Source organism: Oncorhynchus keta, chromosome 31, assembly GCF_023373465.1.
Source record: "Oncorhynchus keta strain PuntledgeMale-10-30-2019 chromosome 31, Oket_V2, whole genome shotgun sequence".
In the NCBI taxonomy this organism is placed as follows: Eukaryota; Metazoa; Chordata; class Actinopteri; order Salmoniformes; family Salmonidae; genus Oncorhynchus; species Oncorhynchus keta.
This window is the reverse complement of record NC_068451.1, coordinates 96466-121594: the sequence shown is the minus strand read 5'-3', so window position 1 is coordinate 121594 and position 25129 is coordinate 96466. Positions and strand designations below refer to the sequence as shown.

The 25129-nt window shown below is 41.8% G+C and overlaps 1 long non-coding RNA gene across 1 annotated transcript; it reads left to right on the top strand.

The window, feature by feature from the left end:
• The first annotated feature begins 1333 nt into the window (after positions 1-1333).
• LOC127914254 (uncharacterized) lies at positions 1334-3025 on the top strand. The gene is made up of 3 exons (XR_008087840.1): positions 1334-2290; positions 2496-2611; positions 2711-3025. It is a non-coding gene; the product is annotated as an uncharacterized LOC127914254 (long non-coding RNA).
• Positions 3026-25129: the final 22104 nt, after the last annotated feature.

Sequence of the window (25129 nt, the reverse complement as noted above, 5' to 3'; positions counted from 1 at the left end):
CCTCTGATCTGACGGAGTCACTAAACACACATGCTTTGTTTGTAAATTATGTCTAAGTGTTGGGAGTGTGCCCATGGCTATCTGTTAAAACATATATTTTTAAATGGGGCGTCTGGTTTGCTTAGTGTAAGGATTTTTAAATGATTAATACTTTTACTTTTGATACTTAAGTATATTTTAGCAATTACATTTACTTTTGATCCTCAAGGATATTTAAAACCAAATACTGTTGGACTTTTACTCAAGTAGTATTTTACTGGATGAATTTCACTGTTACTTGAGTAATTTTCTATTTTAGTATCTTTTACTTTTACTCAAGTATGACAATTGGGTACTTTTCCCACCACTGGTTGTTGATCTATCCTCAGTTCTCTCTTATCACAGCTGTACCTGTTTTAAAGTCACCATTGGCTTCATGGTCAAATCCCTGAGCTGTTTCCTTCCTCTCCGGCAACCGAGTTAGGAAAGACGCCTGTATCTTTGTAGTGACTGGGTGTAGTGACGTGGCTCCCAAGTGGCACAGCAGTCTAGCCGGGGTAGGCCATCATTGTAAATAAGATTTTTTTCTTAACCTTTTTGGGATAGGGGGCAGCATTTTCACTTTTGGATGAATAGCGTGCCCAGAGTGAACTGCCAGATGCTAATATATGCATATTATTATTAGTATTGGATAGAAAACTGTTTGAATGATGTCTGAGTATAACATAACTCATATGGCAGGCGAAAACCTGAGAAAAATCCAACCAGGAAGTGGGACATCTGAGGTTTGTAGTTTTTCAAAGCTTGGCCTACCGAATACACATTGAGATATGGATAAAGTTGCACTTCCTACGGCTTCCACTAGATGTCAACCGTCTTTAGAAACTGGTTTGAGGATTCTACTATAAAGGAGGGGCTCATAAGACCTCTTTGAGTCAGTGGTCTGGCAGAGAGCCTTGGTCTCATGACGCGCGCTCCCGACAGAGTTACCTCTCGTTCCAGTGCATTTCTAAAGACAAAGGAATTCTCCAGTTGGAACATTATTGATGTTTTATGTTAAAAACATCCTAAAGATTGATTCCATACATTTGACATGTTTCTAAAGGACTGTAATGGAACTTTGAGTTTTTGTCTGGATGAAGTGCCTGCGCCTCATGAAGATGGATTACTTGGGCTGAACACGCGAACAACAAGTGGCTATTTGGACATAAATGATGGAACTTTATGGAACAAATCAGTCATTTATTGTCGAACTGGGATTCCTGGGAGTGCCTTCTGATGAAGATCATCTAAGGTAAGTGAATATATATGGTGTTATTTCTAACTTTGTTGATTCCAAAATGGCGGATATTCCTCTGGCTGTTTTGTGTTCTGAGCGCCGTTCTCAGATTATGCTTTTTCCATAAAGTTTTTTTGAAATCTGACACAGCGGTTGTATTAAAGAGAAGTCTATCTTTAATTCTGTGAATAATACTTATTCTTTATCAATGTTTATTATGAGTATTTCTGCAAAATCACTGGATGTTTTGGAATCAAAACATTACTGCACGTAAGGCGCCAATGTAAACTGAGATTTTTGGATATAAATATGCACATTATCGAACAAAACATACATGTATTGTGTAACATGATGTCCTATGCGTTTCATCTGATGAAGATCATCAAAGGTTAGTGATTAATTTTATCTACAGTGGGGCAAAAAATATTTAGTCAGCCACCAAAACGACGTGAATTTCTGGCTACATGGCTGCGGTTAGGCATAAGGTTATCTGTGTGGTTAAGGTTAGATTTAAAATCACATTTTAAGAAGAGAAATTGTAGAAATAGACGGCCTGTATGACTTTGTGGCCGTGGTAACTAGTGACGAACTAGAATTAGCTTGACCCAAGTTACTGCCCTGATGATACAGACGGCTTCATCAACAACGGTAATGTGTCTTATGTGAAAATTTGTATACAAAAAAAATACCCAGTTTGATAACTAGTAGGTTAATTACCCAGCCAAGCAGATACAAGTAGTAGAGTGATTTTGTAACTGTGAAGTGCATTATCAAAGAACATTGTCCTTTCTTTATTCCAAAATGAAATGTTCTACTTGGCTGTCTATTGTATCACCCTGTCACAGGCCCTACCAGTCAACACCAGCTCATAAGATGACGAAGTACATTGCCTGCTGCAGTTGTTCGAGAGATGTCCCGTTTCAGCCAAACATACAACATAGAGAAGACCAGCAAGGGGGCCCTCACAATCACACAGACATGTCCTCGCTGTGAGCATTCCTATAAATGGAACAGTGGGGACACTTGAATCAGGTTGGTGACATTTGACCTGGTCAAAGGTAGAACAGTTGCGAGTTTTGTCCCAATTCAACTTCAAAACATAGCCTTTTGGGACCAGCCTGATCACTGCCTTTACCATTATATTTAACTTCATATCTGAAGTGAAATAGAAAGGTGAATGTAGCGATCAGGTTGTTTCCACCATGCTAATTATAACCACCATTTATAATGTAATCAGTGCTCAGGAGGGGCCAGGAGCTCATCTACACTGCCATGCCCATCAATGGGGTGCTGGCAAAGAACTTACCTCCATCCTCACTTCTTGCCTGCTTACCAACGGTTGTCAATGAAGAGGTAGGTAGGTTTAGTCTGACCTGTTCAAACTTTAATATGGTATATCAAATATCCTAATTGGCATTGGTGATCAAACAGTGACTGTGTATTTGTTCACAGATGTATCTATTGACCCGGAACTTGGAGACTGGCAAGAGGATGTGATGAAGTCCAGAATGACATACGGGCTTCATACTGCTGTCTCTAAATGGAGAGAGACCTGGTACTCGGCATGAACATTTTACTAGACCACTTTAACTTGTCTTTTTTTATTATTGAATTTAATGGTGCACGGCAATATGGGGAGGGAGAAACCCGGTGTATTCTGCACCAGGATCAGGTAACTCCTGGTGTATACAGGACACCACCACCCTGACATGTTTACCAAGGTAGCCCCATTAACACCAAACAAAATGCCGATGGGCACAGTATCTTTATCAGCTGGGAAAGACAATCAAAGGTGCACATTGTTATATTAGCCAAACACTGATTCTATGGTTCTATGGTATTATGTAAAGGGTTGTTTATTTTACATGGACCTGTTACTACATTTGAAAGTTTTTTTTTTTTTTTACCTTTATTTAACCAGGCAAGTCAGTTAAGAACATATTCTTATTTTCAATGACGGCCTGGGAACAGTGGGTTAACTGCCTGTTCAGGGGCAGAACGACAGATTTGTACCTTGTCAGCTCGGGGGTTTGAACTCGCAACCTTCCGGTTACTAGTCCAACGCTCTAACCACTAGGCTACGCTGCCGCCCCGAAAGTTATCAAAACACTTAGTTTAGAAAATCTACATAAATGTTCTTGTTTATTTTTTTACCTTTATTTAACTAGTCAGGTCAGAGAAGAACAAATTCTTATTTACAATGACAGCCTAGCAAAGGCAAAAGGCCTCCTGCGGGGACGGGGACGGGGATTGGGATTAAAAATAAATTAAATCAAAATATAGGATAACACACATCACGGCGAGACAACACAACACTACATAAAGAGAGACCTAAGACAACAACATAGCATGGCAGCAAAACTTGACAACACAGCATGGTAGCAAAACAACATGACAGCAGCACAACATGGTAGAAGCACAAAACAAGGTACAAACATTATTGGGCACAGACAACATCACAAAAGGCAAGAAGGTAGAGACAACAATACATCACGCTAAGCCGCCACAACTGCCAGTAAGAGTGTCCATGATTGAGTTGTTGAATGAAGAGATTGAGATAAAACTGTCCAGTTTAGGTGTTAGTTGCAGCTCATTCTAGTCGCTAGCTGGAGCGAACTGAAAAGACGAGTGACTCAGGGATGTGTGTGCTTTGGGGACCTTTAACAGAATGTGACTGGCAGAATGGGTGTTGTATGTGGAGGATGAGGGCTGCAGTAGATATCTCAGATAGGGGGGAGTGAGGCCTAAAAGGGTTTTTATAAAAAGCATCAATCCGTGGGTCTTGCGACGGGTATACAGAGATGACCAGTTTACAGAAGAGTATAGAGTGTAGTGATGTGTCCTGTAAGGACCATTGGATAAGGAGCATTGGTGGCAAATCTGATGGCCGAATGGTAAAGAATATCTGCCACTCGAGAGCACCCTTACCTGCCGTAATCTAGCATGGGTAGGATGGCCATCTGAATCAGGGTTCGTTTGGCAGCTGGGGTGAAAGAGGAGCAATTACGATAGAGGAAACCAAGTCTAGGTTTAACTTTAGCCTGCAGTTTTGATAAGTGCTGAGAGATGGACAGTGTACTGTCTAGCCTTACTCCCAGGTACTTGTATGAGGTGACTACATCAATCTCTAAACCCTCTGTCACGCCCTGGCCTTAGTATTCAGTGTTTTCTTTATTATGTTGGTTAGGCCAGGGTGTGACATGGGTGATTTATGTGTTTTGTTTTGTCTAGGGGTTTTGTAGTCTATGGGGTTGTGTTCAGTTGACTGTTCTAGGTAAGTCTATGGTTGCCTGGAGTGGTTCTCAATCAGAGGCAGGTGTTTATCGTTGTCTCTGATTGGGAACCATATTTAGGCAGCCATATTCTTTAGGTATTTTGTGGGTGATTGTTCCTGTTTCTGTGTTTTGCACCAGTTAGGACTGTTTCGGTTTTTCTAAGTTTTCTTATTTTGTATAGTGTTCACGTTTTCATCTTTCATTAAAGATGTTTATAAATAACCACGCTGCATTTTGGTCCTCCTCTCCTTCCCAGGAAGAAAGCCGTTACACCCTCAGAGTTAGTAATCACACCTGTGGGGAGAGGGGCATTCTTCTTACTAAACCACATGACCTTTGTTTGGAGGTGCTCAGAACAAAGTTAAGGGCAGAGAAAGCATGTTGTACACTAAGAAAGCTTTGTTGTAGAGCGTTTAACACAAAATCCGGGGATAGGCCAGCTGAGTATAAGACTGTAAATTCAGCAATTGTGTTCTTCTTGTAATACTCTGTAGGCTACTGACCTATTCAAATCTCCCTCCGGCATCTCACCATACTTCTGCCTGTAGTTATTTAACTCAACCTGCAGGAGGTTTGTTTGTTGTGTTTGAGTGGGTGGAAACCACTGTAGGCAAGATTCTATGAACTAATATATTATCAATACAACCTAAATTACATTTACTTTAGAGGCCCAAATGTAATTTGATTGTTAAAAATGTTGAAGGGGATTCTCGTGTTTTATTATCATTCAAACTCTTAATTTTACATCTTGATCCACAAAGAGGCTGGGAGCCCTACTGTTGTGGGAGGCAGAAGGTGGCCCAATCTTGTGGCAGTCAGTTCTATGACCACCAGATGGCATGTGAGCTCTATCATTGTTTTTGTTAACCTATTTGATGATATACACTGAGTATACCCCCCCACAAGGTGTCCAAAGCTTTCCACAGGGATGCTGGCCCATGTTGGCTCCAATGGTTCCCACAGTTGTGTCAAGTTGGCTGGATGTCCTTTGGGTGGTGGACTATTATTGATACACACAGGTCAGTTGTTGAGTGTGAAAAACCCAGCAGCATTGCAATTCCTGACACAAACCAGTTTACCTGGCACCTACTACGATACCCAGTTCAGGCAATTAAATATGTTGTCTTACCCATTCACCCTCTGCAAACCATGTCTCAATTGTCTCAAGTCTTAAAAATCCTCCTCTAACCTGTCTCCTCCCCTTCATCTAAATCAAATGAAATCAAATTGTATTAGTCACAAGTGCAGAATACAACAAGTCACCTTACAATTAAATGCTTACTTAGGAGACCCTAACCAACGCAGTTAAAAAAATACGTACAAGAATAAGAAATAAAAGTAACAAGTAATTAAAGAGCAGCAGTAAAATAACAAGAGCAAGAATATAGAGGGGGGTATCGGTACAGACTCAATGTGCTGGTTAGCTGAGGAAATATGTACATGTAGGTAGAGTTATTAAAGTGACTATGCATAGATGATAACAACAGAGAGTAGCAGCGGTTGGGGGGGGGGTCAATGTAAATAGTCAGGGTAGCCATTTGATTAGATGTTTCGGAATCTTATGGCTTTGGGGTAGAAGCTGTTTTAGAAGCCTCTTGGACCACTTGCCGTGTGGTAGCAGAGAGAACAGTCTATGACTAGGGTGGCTGGAGTCTTTGACAATTTTTAGGGCCTTCCTCTGACACCGCTTGGTATAGAGGCCCTGGATGGCAGGAAGCTTGGCCCCAGTGATGCACTAGGCCGGGCGCACTACCCTCTGTAGTGCCTTGCGGTCAAGGGCTGAGTAGTTGCCATATCAGGCAGAGATTAAGCCAGTCAGGAGGCTCTTGATGGTGCAGCTGTAGAACCTTTTGAGGATCTGAGGTCCTTCTGTAGCTCAGTTGGTAGAGCATGGCGCTTGTAACGCCAGGGTAGTGGGTTCGATTCCCGGGACCACCCATACGTAGAATGTATGCACACATGACTGTAAGTCGCTTTGGATAAAAGCGTCTGCTAAAATGGCATATATTATCTGAGGACCTATGCCAAATCTTTTCAGTCTCCTGAGGGAGCAAAGGTTTTGTCATGCCCTCTTCAAGGAACTTGAAGCTCTCAACCTGCTCCACTGCAGCCCCGTCCATGAGAATGGGGGCGTGCTCGGTCCTCTTTTTCCTGTAGTCCACAATCAAATAAAATCAAATGTATTTATATAGCCCTTCGTACATCAGCTGATATCTCAAAGTGCTGTACAGAAACCTCAGCCTAAAATCCCAAACAGCAAGCAATGCAGGTGTTGAAGCACGTTGGTTAGGAAAAACTCCCTACTCCCGACAAAACCTTGAGACTTTCTTCTAGGAAGAAACCTAGAGAGGAACCAGGCTATGAGGGGTGGCCAGTCCTCTTCTGGCTGTGCCGGGTGGAGATTATAACAGAACATGGCCGGGATGTTCAAATGTACATAAATTACCATCATGGTCAAATAATCTGGGACAGGTAGCACGTCCGGTGAACAGGTCAGGATTCCATAGCCGCAGGCAGAACAGTTGAAACTGGAGCAGCAGCACGGCCAGGTGGACTGGGGACAGCAAGGAGTCATCATGCCAGGTAGTCCTGAGGCATGGTCCTAGGGCTCAGGTCCTCCGAGAGAGAGAAAGAGAGAATTAGAGAGAGCGTACTTAAATTCACACAGTAAAGGTCTTACATCGGCTGCAGAGAGCTGCAGAGAGGGTGATCACACAGTCTTCCAGGAACAGCTGGTGCTCTCATGCATGTTTCGGTGTTATTTGCCTTGAAGCGAGCATAGAAGTAGTTTAGCTCATCTGGTAGGCTAGTGTCACTGGGGAGCTCTCGGCTGTGTTTCCCTTTGTAGTCTTCAATGGTTTGCAAGCCCTGCCACATCCGATGAGCGTCAGAGCCGGTGTAGGACGATTCGATCTTAGTCCTGTATTGATGCTTTGCCTGTTTGATGGTTCGTCGGATGGCATAGTGGGATTTCTTATAAGCTCCCGGGTTAGAGTCCCACTCCTTGAAAGCAGTAGCTCTAGTCTTTAGCTCAGTGCGGATGTTGCCTTGGCTTCTGGTTGGGCTATGTACGTATGGTCACAGTGGGGACGACGTCATTGATGCACTTATTTATGATGCCAATGACTGATGTGGTGTACTCCTCAATGCCATCGGAGGAATCCTGGAACATATTCCAGTCTGTGCTAGCAAAACAGTCCTGCAGCTTAGCATCAGCTTCATCTGACCACCTTTTTTATTGATCTAGTCACTGGTGCTTCCTGCTTTAATTTTTGCTTGTAAACAGGAATTAGGAGGATAGAATTATGGTCAGATTTGCCAAATGGAGAGCAAGGGAGAGCTTAGTATGTGTCTCTGTGTGTGCAGTAAAGGTGGTCCAGAGTGTTTTTCCCCTCTGGTTGCACATTTAACATGCTGATAGAAATTTGGTAAGACGGATTTAAGTTTCCCTACATTAAAGTCCCTGGCAACAAGGAGCGACATGTCTGGATGAGCATTTTCCTGTTAGCTTATAGCGGAATACAGCTCATTCACTGCAGTCTTAGTGCTATCATCAGTCTGTGGTGGTACGTATGTAGACGGCTACAAAACATACAGATGAAAACTCTAGGTAGATAGTGTGGTCTACGGCTTATCATGAGATGTTCTACCTCAGGCGACAAAACCTTGAGACTTCCTTAGATATCGTGCACCAGCTGTTATTTACAAAAATACATAGTCCGCCACCCCTTGTCTTACCAGACGCCGCTGTTCTATCCTGCCACGTATAACCAGACAGCTGTATGTTGATAACGTTGCCGTTCAGCCAAGACTCTGTGAAGCATATGATATTACATTTTTGAATGTCCTGTTGGTAGTTTAATCTTCCGTGTAGGTCATCAATTTTATTTTCCAAAGATTGCACGTTTGCTAGCAGAATAGAAGGAAGTGGGGGTTTATTCGATCGCCTACGAACTCTCAGAAGGCAGCCCGCCCTCTGGCCCTTTTTTCTCCGCCTTCTCTTCACGCAAATGATGGGATCTGGGCCTGTTCCCGGGAAAGCAGTATATCATTCACGTCGGGCTCGTCGAAGTCAAAGTGTTCGTTCGACCGGATGCTTCAGATGTACAACATGGTGGTGAGAGGGAAATGTTCTTCTCCTCTCATCTTCTTTAGACTGAATCCTTCAAATGTTCCACACGTGGTGGTCTTTGGTCGAGTTTACTAAGTACTTAAACAGCTGCAGACTGAATGCTCCGATGTAGTCTCGATCTTCTTCACTCGAGAGTTTCAGAGTCTTACAATTTTCTGGTCTGTTGTTTTAAACCATTTGTCAGCCATGTAGCCACAGTCCCATGCTACCTGGTCTGTATTTAAATTGCAACCATTTCAACGTATTCCACTCACGCTGCACGTACAGTTGAAGTCGGAAGTTTACATACACTTAGGTTGGAGTCATTAAAACTTGTTTTTCAATCACTACACACATTTCTTGTTAACAAACTATAGTTTTGGCAAGTCGGATTGGGACATCTGCTTTGTGCATGACACAAGTAATTTTTCCGACAATGGTTTACAGACAGATTATTTCACTTATAATTCACTGTATCACAATATGAGTCAGAAGTTTATATACACTAAATTCCAGAAAATGATGCCATTGCTTTAGAAGATTCTGATAGGCTAATTGACATCATTTGAGTCAATTGGAGGTGTACCTGTGGATATATTTCAAGGCCTACCTTCAAACTCAGTGCCTCTTTGCTCTTTGCTCTTTGATCAATCAGCCAAGACCACATAAAGTATTGTAGACCTCCACAAGTCTGGTTCAACTTTGGGAGCAATTTCCAAACGCATGAAGGTACCACCTTCTGTACAAACAATAGTATGCAACACAATGGGACCACGCAGTCATCATACCGCTAAAGAAGGAGACACGTTCTGTCTCCTAGAGATGAACGCACTTTGGTGCAAAATGTGCAAATCAATCCCAGAACAACAGCAAAGGACCTTGTGAAGATGCTGGAGGAAACAGGTACAAAAGTATCTATATCCACAGTAAAACGAGTCGACATAACCTGAAAGGTCGCTCAGCAAGGAAGAAGCCACTGCTCCAAAACCACCATGAAAAAGCCAGACAACTGTTTGCAACTGCACATGGGGACAAAGATCATACTTTTTGGAAAAATATCCCCTGGTCTGATGAAACAAAAATAGAACTGTTTGACCATTGTTATGAATGACCATTGTTATGTTTGGAGGAAAAATGGGGAGGCTTGCAAGCCGAAGATTACCATCCCAACTGTGAAGCCCAGGTGTGGCAGCATCATGTTGTGATGCTTTGCTGCAGGAGGGACTGGTGCACTTCACAAAATAGATGGCGTCATGAGGAAGGAAAATTATGTGAATACATTGAAGCAACATCTCAAGACATCAGTCAGGAAGTTAAAGCTTGATTGCAAATGGGGTCTTCCAAATGGACAATGACCCCAAGCATACTTCCATAGTTGTTGCAAAATGGCTTAAGGACAACAAAGTCAAAGTTTTGGAGTAGAACATTTGTGGCCAGAACTAAAAAGTGTGTGTGAGCAAAGAGGCCTACAAACTGGACTCAGTTACACCAGCTCTGTCAGGAGGAATGGGCTAAAATTTACCCAACTTATTGTGGGAAGCTTGTGGAAGGCTACCCGAAACATTGGACCCAAGTTAAACAATTTAAAGGCAATGCTACCAAATACGAATTTAGTGTATGTAAACTTCTGATCCACTGGGAATGTGATGAAAGAAATAAAAGCTGAAATAAATCTTTCTCTCTATTATTATTCTGATATTTCACATTCTTAAAGTAAAGTGGTGATCCTATCTGTCCTAAGACAGGGAATTTTTACTGGGATTAAATGTCAGGATTTGTGAAACACCGAGTTTAAATTTGGCTAAGGTGTATGTAAACTTTGAACTTCAACTGTATGTAGTGGCTGGTGCAATCAAATTTGTCCCCTGGGTGATTAATAAAGTACTTATCTTATGGATGTGAATAATTGCAGGAGTGTGTGTGTGTGTGTGTGTGTGTGTGTGTGTGCGTGCGTGCGTGCGTGCGTGCGTGCGTGCGTGCGTGCGTGCGTGCGTGCGGTGGGAGGTGTTACTCATAGGAATTTCAGAGTTATTCTGATTCCACATTTCACAGACATAGCAGTGTCTGTGAATTAGGGTGCTTGGGTGGGTGTGCATGAATTTATTTAGGTGTGTGTCTGTGTGCATGCTTGGGGGTTGTCCATGGAATTTCAGGAGTCTGGGGATTAAAGGAACCCAGACCTTTAGTCTTTATTGTATTGTCCTTAGACAGTGACTATCTATTCTAAGTCAATACAATTCCTTGTGAGGGGAGTGCCTTGTTTCTAGGAACCAAAACAAAAACATCTCAGCAGCATTCAGGTCAAGTTTGAAGGTTGCCACAGCCTCAACCTTTTGGTTCTTTTCTCATGTGGATGTCCTGTTTTCTGAGCTGAATTTCTCTTTCTGCCTTCCATCCCTCCACTCACTGGACACCACACTGAAAACAGGAATCTTTATGCCTGGTAATTATGTAACTAAGTGATATACAGGACAATGACACTACATTTCTAGGGAAATGAACTATGACACAGGGTTGTGATATGGATGAGATGTATAGATTCTCCACATGTCTGTCAGCTTCTACACTTACATCTGTACAGGTTTGAGTACTTAGGGTTACCAGGGACACTATTCAGTTAAACAAACAATGACTTACCATAGTTATGCAGTTAGTAGAATATAAACATTACTTTCCCTAAGTCGGAAGATGTGCTATAAGCATAACCATTATCATCAAGGTATCATTAATCGAATTCTATCCACTATAACTGGAATTATTAGGGATAGGTTAGTTTGCATTTTCACTTGACTAATAACGTGACTGGACTAAGCCATCTGTGCTCGTGCTGTGGCCTGCGTGTTGTCAGTGTAGGGTGCCCATTCTGCATTCATCTCTTAGTCACCCAGAAGCAGACAAGGATGACGGAGCGACAGACTGCCGTGGCCAGGCTGAAGGTGTCTCCTCCCTGCAGCAGCCCACAGATGGAAGATGAGGTCATTATTTGCTGTGGAGCTTTTCTGTTCTCTCCGTGTTTTCTTTCTGTAATTCCAGGTGATGGTAAATTCATGGAAGTTTGAATCACATCACTGCAAAGATTAATCAATTCAATTACAATACTATGCGTCTTTGCAGACTTTAGAAAAGAACAAGCATTTACCGACCAATTAATGAAAAGGATGTGAAAAGAAACAGTGTTCATATAAGCAATTGGAAGGTGTCCAAATATAATAAGTGTGTGTTTATTTGTTGTTTCTCATAAATCATCACTGTGTCCCATGCATCAACACAGTGAGTGATTTCTCCCACAGCATTTTTTTTATAGATGCTGTTGTAGACAGCAGGTGAGACTACAATGTTCTAAAGGAATGTAAAGTCTGAATAAACCCCCTGTTCAAAACAAATATACCCTGTGAACAAACGACAGGCAAAAGTGGGGCAATCTGTGCTGCTCTAGCCACTGTGGGCGGGCTGTGGGCTGTCATTGCCATGGTGCCAGCCAGGTCCTCCAGATAAGCTGAGAACAATGAGGAGGGTAAATCCTGTGTTTACATGCTTAGTGTACTCTGTGTGTGCTGTGTTGCAAACAGCTACCACAAATATAGGGTTCCCTTCACAGCAGCTAGGGGTGTCAGCAAGTCTCTCTCTCTCTTCTCTCTCTATCTCTCTCTCTCAGGCTACAGTATATTGATATCACTTCCTGTGCTAGTGTGCTTTTGCAATTGCTGTGCGATGCAGTAAAAATACTATTGGCTTGGCTTTCCTCTCTCAAAATGTGCCCTGTGTTGACTTTTATCATGCATTATTGAGGAATGTTTGTCTGAGCGGCAATGTTTATTGTTTTGAACAAAATCCAAATATGTTGAGGTGTCTGCTGAGGAAAATTGACTGCATAGTTAGTGCTATGGGAGGGTTGCTGTTGATCTTTTAATGACCTCTGGCACACAGCCTTGCCGAAGGCCACTTCATTGGAGCTGTGGTGTTTTCTCCTTTGTTTAATTCAGCAACTGAAATGGACAGAGAGGTGATGAGGTACAACTTTTGTGCCCACACTTTAAAATGAATTAATTTATCTCTCTTTGCCTGATGGCTAGACAGCACCAGCAACATAGCTCTCATCTCATTAGAGTAGGAATTTACTGTTCTTATATGCCCTCACACTTAACAATGAGCAACTTTTCAAAATAACAACTTACTGGTAAGTTCGATCTAGAGGTATGGTCTAAATTGTGCTATAAGTGGAATGGGACACAGGTCCACTGAGTTTTGATTCAATCAGTAATCAGTATTTATTTATCAATTATGTTGTAGCTATGCTTCTTCAATATAACTGTTTTGCTTGAAGGGTTTGATGTCAGAAACAGAGTTATTTTCATAATTCCCGACTTTGTGGCTCACTTCAGTCTGCGCTAACGGTGGGCCTGCATGGTCCCGTCCCCCGTGGATGTAGCCTACCTTCAGGGGCAGTAGTAACCTAAAGCTCTGGGTTAAGAGGAGTGTGTGGTGCCCCCACCGCCACAGACACACATTAGCATGTCAAAGCCTCCCCAGGCTCTGGATATATTTGGAAAGCCAATTTGGAATGACAAAGCGCAGACAGACACAGCTGATCCACAACATTGGCTTGGTTAAGTTCTTCCTCCCAGGGACCAGCTGCTCCACTGACCCACCCATCCCACAGCAGCAACTCACAATATCTTACAGCAGCAGGATCACACAATAATTCACAATGTCCATGTAAAGAAAAGAGAGGGGATATTCATCCACGTGGGTAACACCTTAAAGATGTTCTTTCCCCATGTACTCTAAACATTCGTCTGATTTAAAATCTGTGACAATTGAATGGTCCTCTCGGTTAAAAAAATATTGGTTGTCTTGTAATTGTCAAAAGGTGCTTTCATCGACAGAAAGTTTTCTTTGGTGGTGAGTAACATTATTTCCCTTCTCCCTAGGCTAATGTAAATAGATGTGGCAGCAGAGATACGAACAGGTTGCTGTTTCTACTGAGTTTTATGACAGTTTTTAGAATGGAAGTGATCCTTGTCTTGAGTGATTTCACCCAAGGACGTTGCAGCTTCTGTCAGTCGGGACACTGTACATACCTTCCTCCTATTTGGGAGCACTGACACGAACTGGCTACGGGATTTGTCACTTCCCTCACTGTATTGTGTGCTGAATGACAGGATACCAGTTGGGACCTTTAGGTCACACCCAACATGTTTTCCTGGATTTGTGTTTGACGTCCAAATGGAAATGGACTGCTTCCTCCACTCTCAATTTCCAACACGCCACATGCACCTGACCTACTAGACTAGAGCTACAGGAACACACACAACACACAACACACAACACACACACACACACACACACACACACAGAGAGAAATAAAACTCCTAAATAATGAACATAGCCTAGTTCCTAAGACTCACATAGAAAAAGACAAACGATGAGAAGTAGAACATGTATTGGATCTGCCCCAGTGGTGCAAGCAACTCTTCTTGCTTACAAGGGGACATTACATAAGTGGATTTGAGCCAGGGACTAGGGGACTTGTTTGGAATCATTGATGCGGTGATCTATATTTGGAGCCTGAGCCCGGAGAAATGGACGTGCACTGCTAAAAATAGCCCTAATACCCCAGTTTGAGAAGCTTTGTTCCATTCCACTTTCCGGCCACAAGGAGACTAACTGAGCGTGCTCTTGAGAACTGCTTCTGATTGACCAATAAAAGCACAGGCAGCATGGGAGGGAGTGTGGGAAAAGAGAGAGGGGGATGGGGAGGAGAAGAAGGGAGAGGATGTGGAGAGAGGAAGAGGCTTGTAGTTTTGTGTTGTGAGTGGCCAGTGAGGAATGGTACAGAAATAAATGGTTGGCTCTAGTTAGATCAATTACATATGAAGATGCAATATTGAGCATACATGCAGCCCCCAACATTAGCCAATCATTACAGAAAGTCAGATCAGCCTTTGTGTAATGGATGTGAAATAGCTAGCTAGTTAGCAGTGGTGCGCGCTAAATAGTGTTTCAATCGGTGACGTCACTTGCTCTGAGACCTTGAAGTAGTGGTTCTCCTTGCTCTGCAAGGGCCACGGCTTTTGTGGAGCGATGGGTAACGATGCTTCGTGGATGACTGTTGTTGATGTGTGCAGAGGTGGTGTGTGCAAACCTGGTTCGCGCCCGGGTATGGGCGAGGAGACGGTCTAAAGTTATACTGTTACATTTGCATTATTGCTATTTCACATGAATTTCATCATAGTCTACCACACATCAAATTAATTGTTTGTGGTACAATTACATTGTGTTCTAAGGAATTGTCAAACATGAAACACTTCTAAGTGGGCATTTTAAGGATCTCTGTCTTGATCCCTTGTCACAAGTAGTTACACTCCCACACAGCAAAACATTTTTGAAAAACAAGATGGATGCAGGGTCCAGAAAGAAGTTGTCTCGAGGCCTCAGCATGCTTCAGTTCGGCTGGCGCCTAATTCAGCCGAGCAAGTCAAACAAGTGTGCTCATGTACCACAGGAGGTTGGTGGCACCTTATTTCGGGAGGTTGGGCATGTGGTAATGGCTGGAGCAGAATCAGTAGAATGATATCAAACACATCAAACACTTTCCATTCCAGACATTATTATGAGCCGTCCTCCCCTCAGTGGCTTGCCTCCCTTTAAAGACCTTCACCTTGAAAAATGAGAAAAAAGCAGCAATAGTACTATTTCTGCATTTTGAGACTCCGTAGCCACTTCCTCAAAATAGTCAGAATTAATCTAAGATCATTACAACGTTTTGGTATTTGTTTCGTTAGTTCGTTATAGTGCAAAAATGTTTTGCTTCTCAGCAATTCTTTTTTTAATGACATATCTTGAGTTATCTATTTATTAATTCTGACTATTTTGTGGAAGTGTATACTGGCTATGGTGTCTCAAAATGTACAAACAGTGCTATTGCCGCTTTTTCTCATTTTTCAAGCAAAGGTCTTTTAAGGGAGTACCCAAGCACACTCGTTCAGCTCGCATAGCCGAGTCACAGTCAATGCTGCTGCTGCAGATGTGGGGTTGGGTGGGCGGTAGAAACCCAATCCCTGCCCATTGCCCCCAGAGAGGGGAGCAGAAACAAGAAGCCCAGCTGTCATTAACAATGGACCTGCTTCTCACCATCCAGGTCTCAAAGGGCCTCATTCACTCCCCATTTCACCAGGGACGCTTACAATGGAGGCTCGCCAGAACATGCTCATGTGCAAGGCAGTTAGGCAGGCGTGTGTGTGTGTCTGCATAGGCGTACGTACGTGTATGTGTCTGTATTGGGAGGAAAGATAGAGAATTTATTCTTGAGATGCACGATGCCACATAAAACTACTTAACCACATTTACTCTGTACTGCACATACTCACTGAATGTTCATACTTCTTTTCTCCCTAAAATATTTAACTATCTGCATCATTGTGGAACTGCCCTCTCTACTAGAGTCATATGAGGAGACTAGACTTTGACCTTTAATCATGTCACAATCACCTCCATTCTTTGGACCCTTATCACATCGATATGGCAGGAGGGGTCCTAGATCTGCACAGTCATATGCACTGGCAGTTGGTCCCACCCAACCAGCCCAGATATCACAGGGTAGACTTATTTTCTCCATTGACACTAAGTAGAACATATGTTAGATAGTTCTCTTTCTTACTTTCAATGTATCTGTCTGACATACAGTGCCCTCCACAATTATTGGGACAGTTAAGCATGTATTCTTCTTGTTCTCTATACTCCAAAAGTTTAAATTTGAAATCAAACAATGACTACGAGGTTAAAGTGCAGACTGTCAGCGTTTATTTATGGGTATTTGAACTGTTTCTAAATTACAGCACTTTTTGTACATAGTCCCCCGATTTTCGGGGAGCAAAAGTATTGGAATAAATTCACTTATGTGTATTAAAGTAGTAAAAAGTTAAGTATTTGGTCCCATATTCATAGCACGCAATGACTACTGGTGACTACAAATGTATAGAATATGTTTCTAAACACTTCTACATTAATGTGGCTGCTACCATTATTACGAATAATCCTGAATGAATCGTGAATAATGATGAATGAGAAAGTTACAGACGCACAAATAGCATACCCCCAAGACATGCTAACCTCTCACCATTACAATAACATGGGGAGGTTAGCATTTTGGGGAGTGGAGACTAGGTTATCTGATGCAGCACTTCATCACTCTCCTTGGTCAAATAGCCCTTACATAGCCTGGAGGTGTGTTGGGTCATTGTCATGTTGAAAAACAAATGATAGTCCCACTAAACACAAACCAGATGGGATGGCGTATCGCTGCAGAATGCTGTGGTAGCCATGCTGGTTAAGTGTGCCTTGAATTCTAAATAAATCACTGACAGTGTCACCAGCAGAGCACCCTCCCATCATAACACCTCCTCCTCCATGCTTCACGGTGGTAACTACACATGCAGACATCATCCATCCACCTACTCTGCATCTCACAAAGACACGGCGGTTGGAACCATCAAAAATCAAACATTTGGACTCATCAGACCAAGGACAGATTTTTACCATTCTAATATCCATTGCTCGTGTTTTTTGGCCCAAGCAAGTCTCTTCTTCTTATTGGTGTCCTTTAGTAGTGGTTTCTTTGCAGCAATTCGAACATGAAGGCCTGATTCATGGATTCTCCTCTGAACAGTTGATGTTGAGATGTGTCTGTTACTTGAACTATGTGAAGCATTTATTTGGGCTGCAATTTCTGAGGCTGGTAACTCTAATGAACTTATCCTAAGGAAAAGGTAACTCTGGGTCTTCCTTTCCTGTTGCGGTCCTCATGAGAGACAGTTTTATTGTAGCGTTTGATGGTTTTTGCGAAAGTTCTTGAAATTTTCCAGATTGACTGACCTTCATGTCAAAACGTAATGATAGACTGTCGTTTCTCTTTGCTTATTTGAGCTGTTCTTGCCATAATTTGGACTTGGTCTTTTACCAAATAAGGCTATCTTCTGTATACCACCCATACCTTGTCACAACACAACTGATTGGCTCAAGCGCATTAAGAAAGAAATTCTGGCTCAAGTGCATTAAGAAAGAAAGACATTCCACAAATAAACTTTAACAAGGCACACCTGTTAATTAAAATGCATTCCAGATGACTACCTAATGAAGCTGGTTGAGAGAATGCCAAGAATGTGCAAAGCTGTCATCAATGCAAAGGTTGGCCACGAAGTTTAGATGTTTTGGTTACTACATGATTCCATATGTGTTATTTCATAGTTTTTATGTCTTCACTATTATTCTACAATTTAGAAAATAGTAAAAATAATGAAAAACCTTTGATTAAGTATGTGTGTCCAAACTTTTGACTAGTACTGTATATATATTTGTTTTTATATAACTTCATAAGATTAATGTCTATGACAATAACTTGATGGCTTAATCAAAAGGATTGTGTACATCAAGGGACATGATCATGTAGTTGCATCAACACCCAACCTAGTCAAAACCATCAGGACGCTCAGCAATTTGTACAGTCTGTAAATGAGGAAATTATGAAAAAACAGTGTGTGATCGTATTTATGCTTATGGGGATTTCACTGGTCTTTATAAATCTATTTAGCGTTATTACTTTTTTTCTCATTAAAAAAAACGTACGGAACGTTGTAAGGCAACCAAGGCAACATTATATCACCTATGTTATTTACATTGTCTCCATTAAGATATCTGTTTCATCCCAGCAATATTCCCACATTTGGCTAATCTCTACCTGCTGTATTATACCATGCTCACTTTTTCCTTGGACTTCCCAGGAGGTCCACAAAGTGACACCAAGCATTAGCACCTCTCCCGCACCCGGTCTTCTCTATAAATCCCTTTTATAGATAGGATGTGTGGGATTCCCCATAATGGTTTAGATTGCCTTAAAATAGATTCCTCTCTCAGTTATTGTCTTTTCAAATTGCATTTATAGGTTTCGTGCTGCTACAATATCAATAATGGCATCTATCCAATCCATCCTATTGTTACTAGCTGTCTCGTTTGGAGTATTTTATCAATCATTGACAAAGTAACAACAAAAGCAAGCCATCCTGCTTCCTTCAGCCTATAAACACCTTCCTTTGCCACAAACGCACACATGTGCCCACGCACGTACGCACCCATGCACGCACACACGCACACACACACGCACGCACACACGCACACACGCACACACACACACACACAAACACACATGGGAAATTGAAAGTCTGCTATTGAACCACGGCAATATCAGTGCCCATCCGCATCCTCAGAGAGACAATAACAGGAAGTGATTAACAAGGTCTACGACAGCCATCCCTTCACTGGAAACACTGCAATTCCTTCCAGAGCAACATGCCTCTTTCAAACCAGAGGGTGGGCGGGTGACAACTAGAGACTCCTCCTGAATCTATTGTGATCCAGGAAAAAGCCGGATACAAAGCCATAAAGCTTGAAAAGGTGGATTCTCACTTGTACTCAAATAAGTTGTTTCTGTTTGGGGAAAAAACAATAGCAATGTAGTGTTTTTAGGCAGCCAGAGGCATTTGCACTCACAGCAAATATGCAATTCACCCCATGGTTGGGGTGAACCTTGATACTATATGGGAGAGCGTTCAGCTGCCGTGGGGCTCTAGGCTAGATTAGATTGTGCCCGCTTCCTAATATGTGTTACATACCAGAAACATCCTGTTCATAAACAAGCTTTAGGATAAAACGTTTCCATGCGAATCTAATATTTGAATATAATCCTCAGGTAATTCTATAAGAGACATGATCATGACAATGCAGCCAGCACATAGCCTATAAAACAGCATCTTAACAATCTTCTATATGTGTCTATAGAATGTGTGGAAAACAACTAGGGCGTCATCATTTATTTTAATCATTTTTATTTAACTAGGCAAGTCAGTTAAGAGCAAATTCTTATTTACTATGATGGCCTACCCCAGCCTACCCACTCACAGCAGGCTGTGATACAGCTTGGATTTGAACCAGGTTACTGTAGTGCACTGAGATGCAGTGCCTTAGACCGCTTCGCCACTCTGGAGCCCCAGGAATAACTTCTCTCTCGTCTTGTAATTAATGTTTTTGGGGATGTGTAAATATAGTTGCTCGCTCTTTTAGCCAATTATGTAGAACATAGACGGCAGTAGTCAGCAAAAATGTCCGTGCTCAGGGACTCACAGAAACACGAGAGATGACCTTCTGAGTTTCATGTCCCCTCCTTTTCCCCACAACAGAGATTTGTTTATTATGTCATTGGTTCCTGCCTATTTCCAGGGACTAGTTGGGATACTTTGGAATCATGCGGGAACTCAAGCCTTCAATTTTCTCCTCCATAACTAGCTTTCAAGATGCACATAATGTTCTGAGAACCATTATGTTGCTTAGGGCTTGGTGAGAGTGTGGTTGTCCTATGGTTATTTTGCATACAGCCTTTCCACAACTTTCTGGGAATGATTACTTGACTTTGGAACATTCTCAGCACATTTACGGAACTTAACAAAATAACAAAATAACATAATTTTCTTTCTTATTACTTTAACAGAACGTATCCTAAACGTTCAAATATAGTTACATTTAATTACATGTTTTGTCATGTTCTAGGAATGTTTCCCAACTGGTTTGATATTGGGAATGTTCTCAAATAGTTCAGAGAATGTTAAGAAACAACATTCTTCTCTGGGAATTTTAGTACTTCAGCATAACATTTTCTACAGGTTTCCTCATGGTTCTATTTAAAAGTCATGTTTTCAGAAAATTAAGAAAACTTTCCATAAAAACCACAAGAAACATTTGTAACGTTCAAAGAAAAGTTCTAAGAATGTTAGGGAGTGTACGTTATAATAAGGGTTACATGGAGAAACTCTGAAATGAAAATGGATGGCCCTCCCTTCAGTAAAATACATTTGACCTAAACCCTCCCTGAATGCTTGAAAAACAACATTTTGACCCTCCCCTATACCCAAAATAAGAATTATCACAAATTGAATAGAAGAACATGTCTTCCTTTTCCCTCACATCTTGGACAGACCAGAGCCTTAGATTTGCAGTTTTAGAAACTGTTCTTCGTCCTGTAAGGATTACATTTACTCAGGAATTGTGATAGCACACAAGGCTGCGGGCCAGAAGGTTGTGGGTTCGCAGACCGCCGTGGACAAGAGTAGGGGTGGAAAGATCTCCTTTATAGTAAAATAATTGCATGAATATATTTGCCATTTGCAAAAAATGGCCTTTAATATACATTTACATGCCATTCTATGTCATTTGACATATTAGCGGAATCTTTTTTTACCACACAAATTAACGAAATTACAGGCTAAGAATGGACAGGGAGATAGGCCTGTGTTCATCTTACCATATTTCTCCAATGCCAAATCAGTGTGTCTTGTTGGCAACATAACTGTCCATGTTTTCAGATAATTAGATCGGAGTATCTGTCCACAGGACCACTTTAAGCCGTACACTCCACAGAGCTGGGCTTTATGGAAGAGTGGCCAGAAAAAGCCATTGCTTAAAGAAAAAAATAAGCAAACACGTTTGGTATTCAGCAAAAGGTATGGTGGAGACTCCCAAACATATGGAAGAAGGTACTCTGGTCAGATGAGACTAAAATGGAGCTTTTTGGCCATCAAGGAAAACACTATGTGTGGTACAAACCCAACACCTCTCATCACCCTGAGAACACCATCCCCACAGTGAAGCATGGGGGTGGCAGCATCATGCTATGGGGATGTGTTTCATCAGCAGGGACTGGGAAACTGGTCAGAAGAAGGCGCAGCAGCGCCTCTTCAACCTCAGGACGCTAAAGAAATTTGGCTTGTCACCAAAAGCACTCACAAACTTCTATGCACAATCGAGAGCATCCTGTCGGGCTGTATCACCGCCTGGTACGGTAACTGCTCCGCCCACAACCGTAAGGCTCTCCAGAGGGTAGTGAGGTCTGCACAACGCATCACCGGGGGAAAACTACCTGCCCTCCAGGACACCTACACCACCAGATGTCACAGGAAGGCCATAAAGATCATCAAGGACAACAACCACCCGAGCCATAGCCTGTTCACCCCGCTTACCATCCAGAAGGCGAGGTCAGTACAGGTTGTTTTGAATCATTGGCCCATTTAATAAATGGATCACTAGTCACTTTAATAATAATGGCACTTTAATCATGTTTACATATCTTGCAATACTCATATCATACGTATATACTGTATTTTATACCATCTATTGCATCTTGCCTATGCTGCTCTGTCATTGCTCATCCATATATTTATATGTATACAGTTGAAATCTGAAGTTTACAAACACTTAAGTTGAAGTCATTAAAACTCATTTTCAACCACTCCACAAATCTTGTTAACAAACTGTGGTTTTGACAAATCGGTTAGGACATCTACTTTGTGCATGACACAAGTCATTTTTCCAACAATTGTTTGCAGACAGATTATTTCACTTATAATTCACTGTATCACAATTCCAGTGGGTCAGAAGTTTACATACACTAAGTTGACTGTGCCTTTAAACAGCTTGGAAAATTCCAGAAAAGGATGTCATGGCTTTAGAAGCTTTTTATAGGCTAATTGACATCATTTGAGTCAATTGGAGGTGCACCTGTGGATATATTTCAAGGCCTACCTTCAAACTCAGTGCCTCTTTGCTTGACATCAGGGGAAAATCAAAAGAAATCAGTCAAGACCTCAGAAAAAAATTGTAGACCTCCACAAGTCTGGTTCATCCCTGGGAGCAATTTCCAAACACCTGAAGTTACCATGTTCATCTGTACGTAAGTGTAAACACCATGAAACAGCCATCATACCGCTCAGGAAGGAGATCCTAGAGATGAACGTACTTTGGTGCGGAAAGTGCAAATCATCCCAGAACAACAGCAAAGGACCTTGTGAAGATGCTGGAGGAAACATGTACAAAAAGTATCTATATCCACAGTACTATTGTAACGGCCGTCGTCTGTGGAAGGTGAGGACCAAGGTGCAGCGTGGTAAGTGTTCATGATTTTTAATATAATCAAAACTGAACACTAAACAAAATAACATCTAGGAAGAATGAATAAACGAAACAGTCCTGTCTAGTGATGACACACAAAACAGAAAATAAACACCCACGAAACACAGGTGGAAAAAGGCTACCTAAGTATGATTCTCAATCAGAGACAATCATACTTGATTCCAACCTCTCTTTTAAAAATCATGTGAAAAAGGTAATTCAAATAACTAAATTCAACCTAGCTAATTTTTGATTTATATGAAATTGTTTGACTACAGAGGTAGCAAAACTGTACTTCAACTCTATGATACTCCCCCACTTAACATACTGCTTGACTAGTTGGGCCCAAGCTTGCTGTACAACATTAAAACCTATTCAGTCTGTCTACAAACAGGCTCTCAAAGTGCTTGATAGGAAGCCCAATAGCCATCATCATTGTCACATCCTTAGAAAGCATGAGCTCTTGAGTTGGGAAAATCTTGTGCAATACACCGACGCATGTCTTGTATTCAAGATCCTTAGTGGCCTGGCTCCCCCTCCACTCAATATTTTTGTTAAACAGAAAACCCAGACATATAGCAGCAGATCCACAAGGTCTGCCATGAGAGGTGACTGTATAGTTCCCCTAAGGAAAAGCACCTTTAGTAAATCTGCATTCTCTGTGAGAGCTTCCCATGTCTGGAATACACTGCCATCAGACACACATAACTGCACCACATATCACACTTTCACAAAATGCTTGAAGACATGGCTAAAGGTCAATCAGATTTGTGAACATGGTCCCTAGCTGTGTGTTGCCGCTTTCCATGTTGTCTGTTGTCTGTAGCTTGTGAGGTGTGGAAACACTTTGTTGCTTTTATGAATTTTGTCTTGCTGCTTTTTGTTCTATGTTGCTCTGTCTGTATGCTATGTCTTGCTTGTCCTATGTTGCTACGTTTTGCTTGTTCTATGTTGCTATTGTCTATATTGTAATTGTTTTTATTAACCTGCCCAGGGACTGCGGTTGAAAATTAGCCGGCTGGCTAAAACCGGCACTTTTACTGAAACGTTGATTAATGTGCACTGTCCCTTTATAAATAAAAAATAATCTAAACTAAAAAAAAAACTAATGACACCTGCCTGGGTGATGATGAGAGAGGTTGTATCTCTGGACATGCTGGTTGTAATGGGTGAGGTCACCGCATGTGTGGGGGTGGGACAAAGGAGGTAACAGGGGTATGCAGAGTGGATCTAGGGGCTAACCACGTGTATGTGACCAATAACATCAGCTAAGCACGTGTATGTTTTTACATTTTTTTATTTGACCTTTATTTAACTAGGCAAGTCAGTTAAGAACAAATTCTTACTTTCAATGACGGCCTAGGAACAGTGGGTTAACTGCCTGTTCAGGGGCAGAACGACAGATTTGTACCTTGTCAGCTCAGGGATTTGAACTTGCAACCTTCCAGTTACTAGTCCAACGCTCTAACCACTAGGCTACCCTGCCACCCCATGTGACCAATAACATCAGCTAACCACGTGTATGTGACCAATAACATCAGCTAACCACGTGTATGTGACCAATAACATCAGCTAACCACGTGTATGTGACCAATAACATCAGCTAACCACGTGTATGTGACCAATAACATCAGCTAACCACGTGTATGTGACCAATAACATCAGCTAACCACGTGTATGTGACCAATAACATCAGCTAACCACGCGTATGTGACCAATAACATCAGCTAACCACGCGTATGTGACCAATAACATCAGCTAACCACGCGTATGTGACCAATAACATCAGCTAACCACGTGTATGTGACCAATAACATCAGCTAACCACGCGTATGTGACCAATAACATCAGCTAACCACGTGTATGTGACCAATAACATCAGCTAACCACGTGTATGTGACCAATAACATCAGCTAACCACGTGTATGTGACCAATAACATCAGCTAACCACGTGTATGTGACCAATGAAATTAGATTATATTTGAACATTGATTCAACCAGTTTGTGCCTAGTGGCTCCTTTGTTTTGGTGGAACTGAACAGATGATGTGTCCACAAGATTTACATTGTGATGCTGCTTAGAGTGGGAGCGTGGGACACTTTTGTCAATCTGACCAAATTGTAGCGCATTAGGACTTTTACAACAACAAAAAAGACTACGACAAAAGATTAGAGGAGATGCAGTCTTGTTCTTAACCAATTTTCAAAAAACAAGTATAATATTATCCCAACCTGCATTTGAATAATTACCTCATTGGTCAGGGCTTATGTTCCTATCTCACTGGTTCAAAGTACAAAACAGCAACAATAAAACAGCCAAGTAAGGCCAAAATGTGCCTTTGGGAACGAATTAATAATTAGGGAATTCTCTCACAGAGGAGATGTCTCTTTCTGCCAAACACAGCCCTACACAGAATGAATGACAGACAGAACATTTTGGAAGCAAGAATGGGTGGGGCAGTCTCTTTTTAACTGGGAGAGGAGTATTCATAG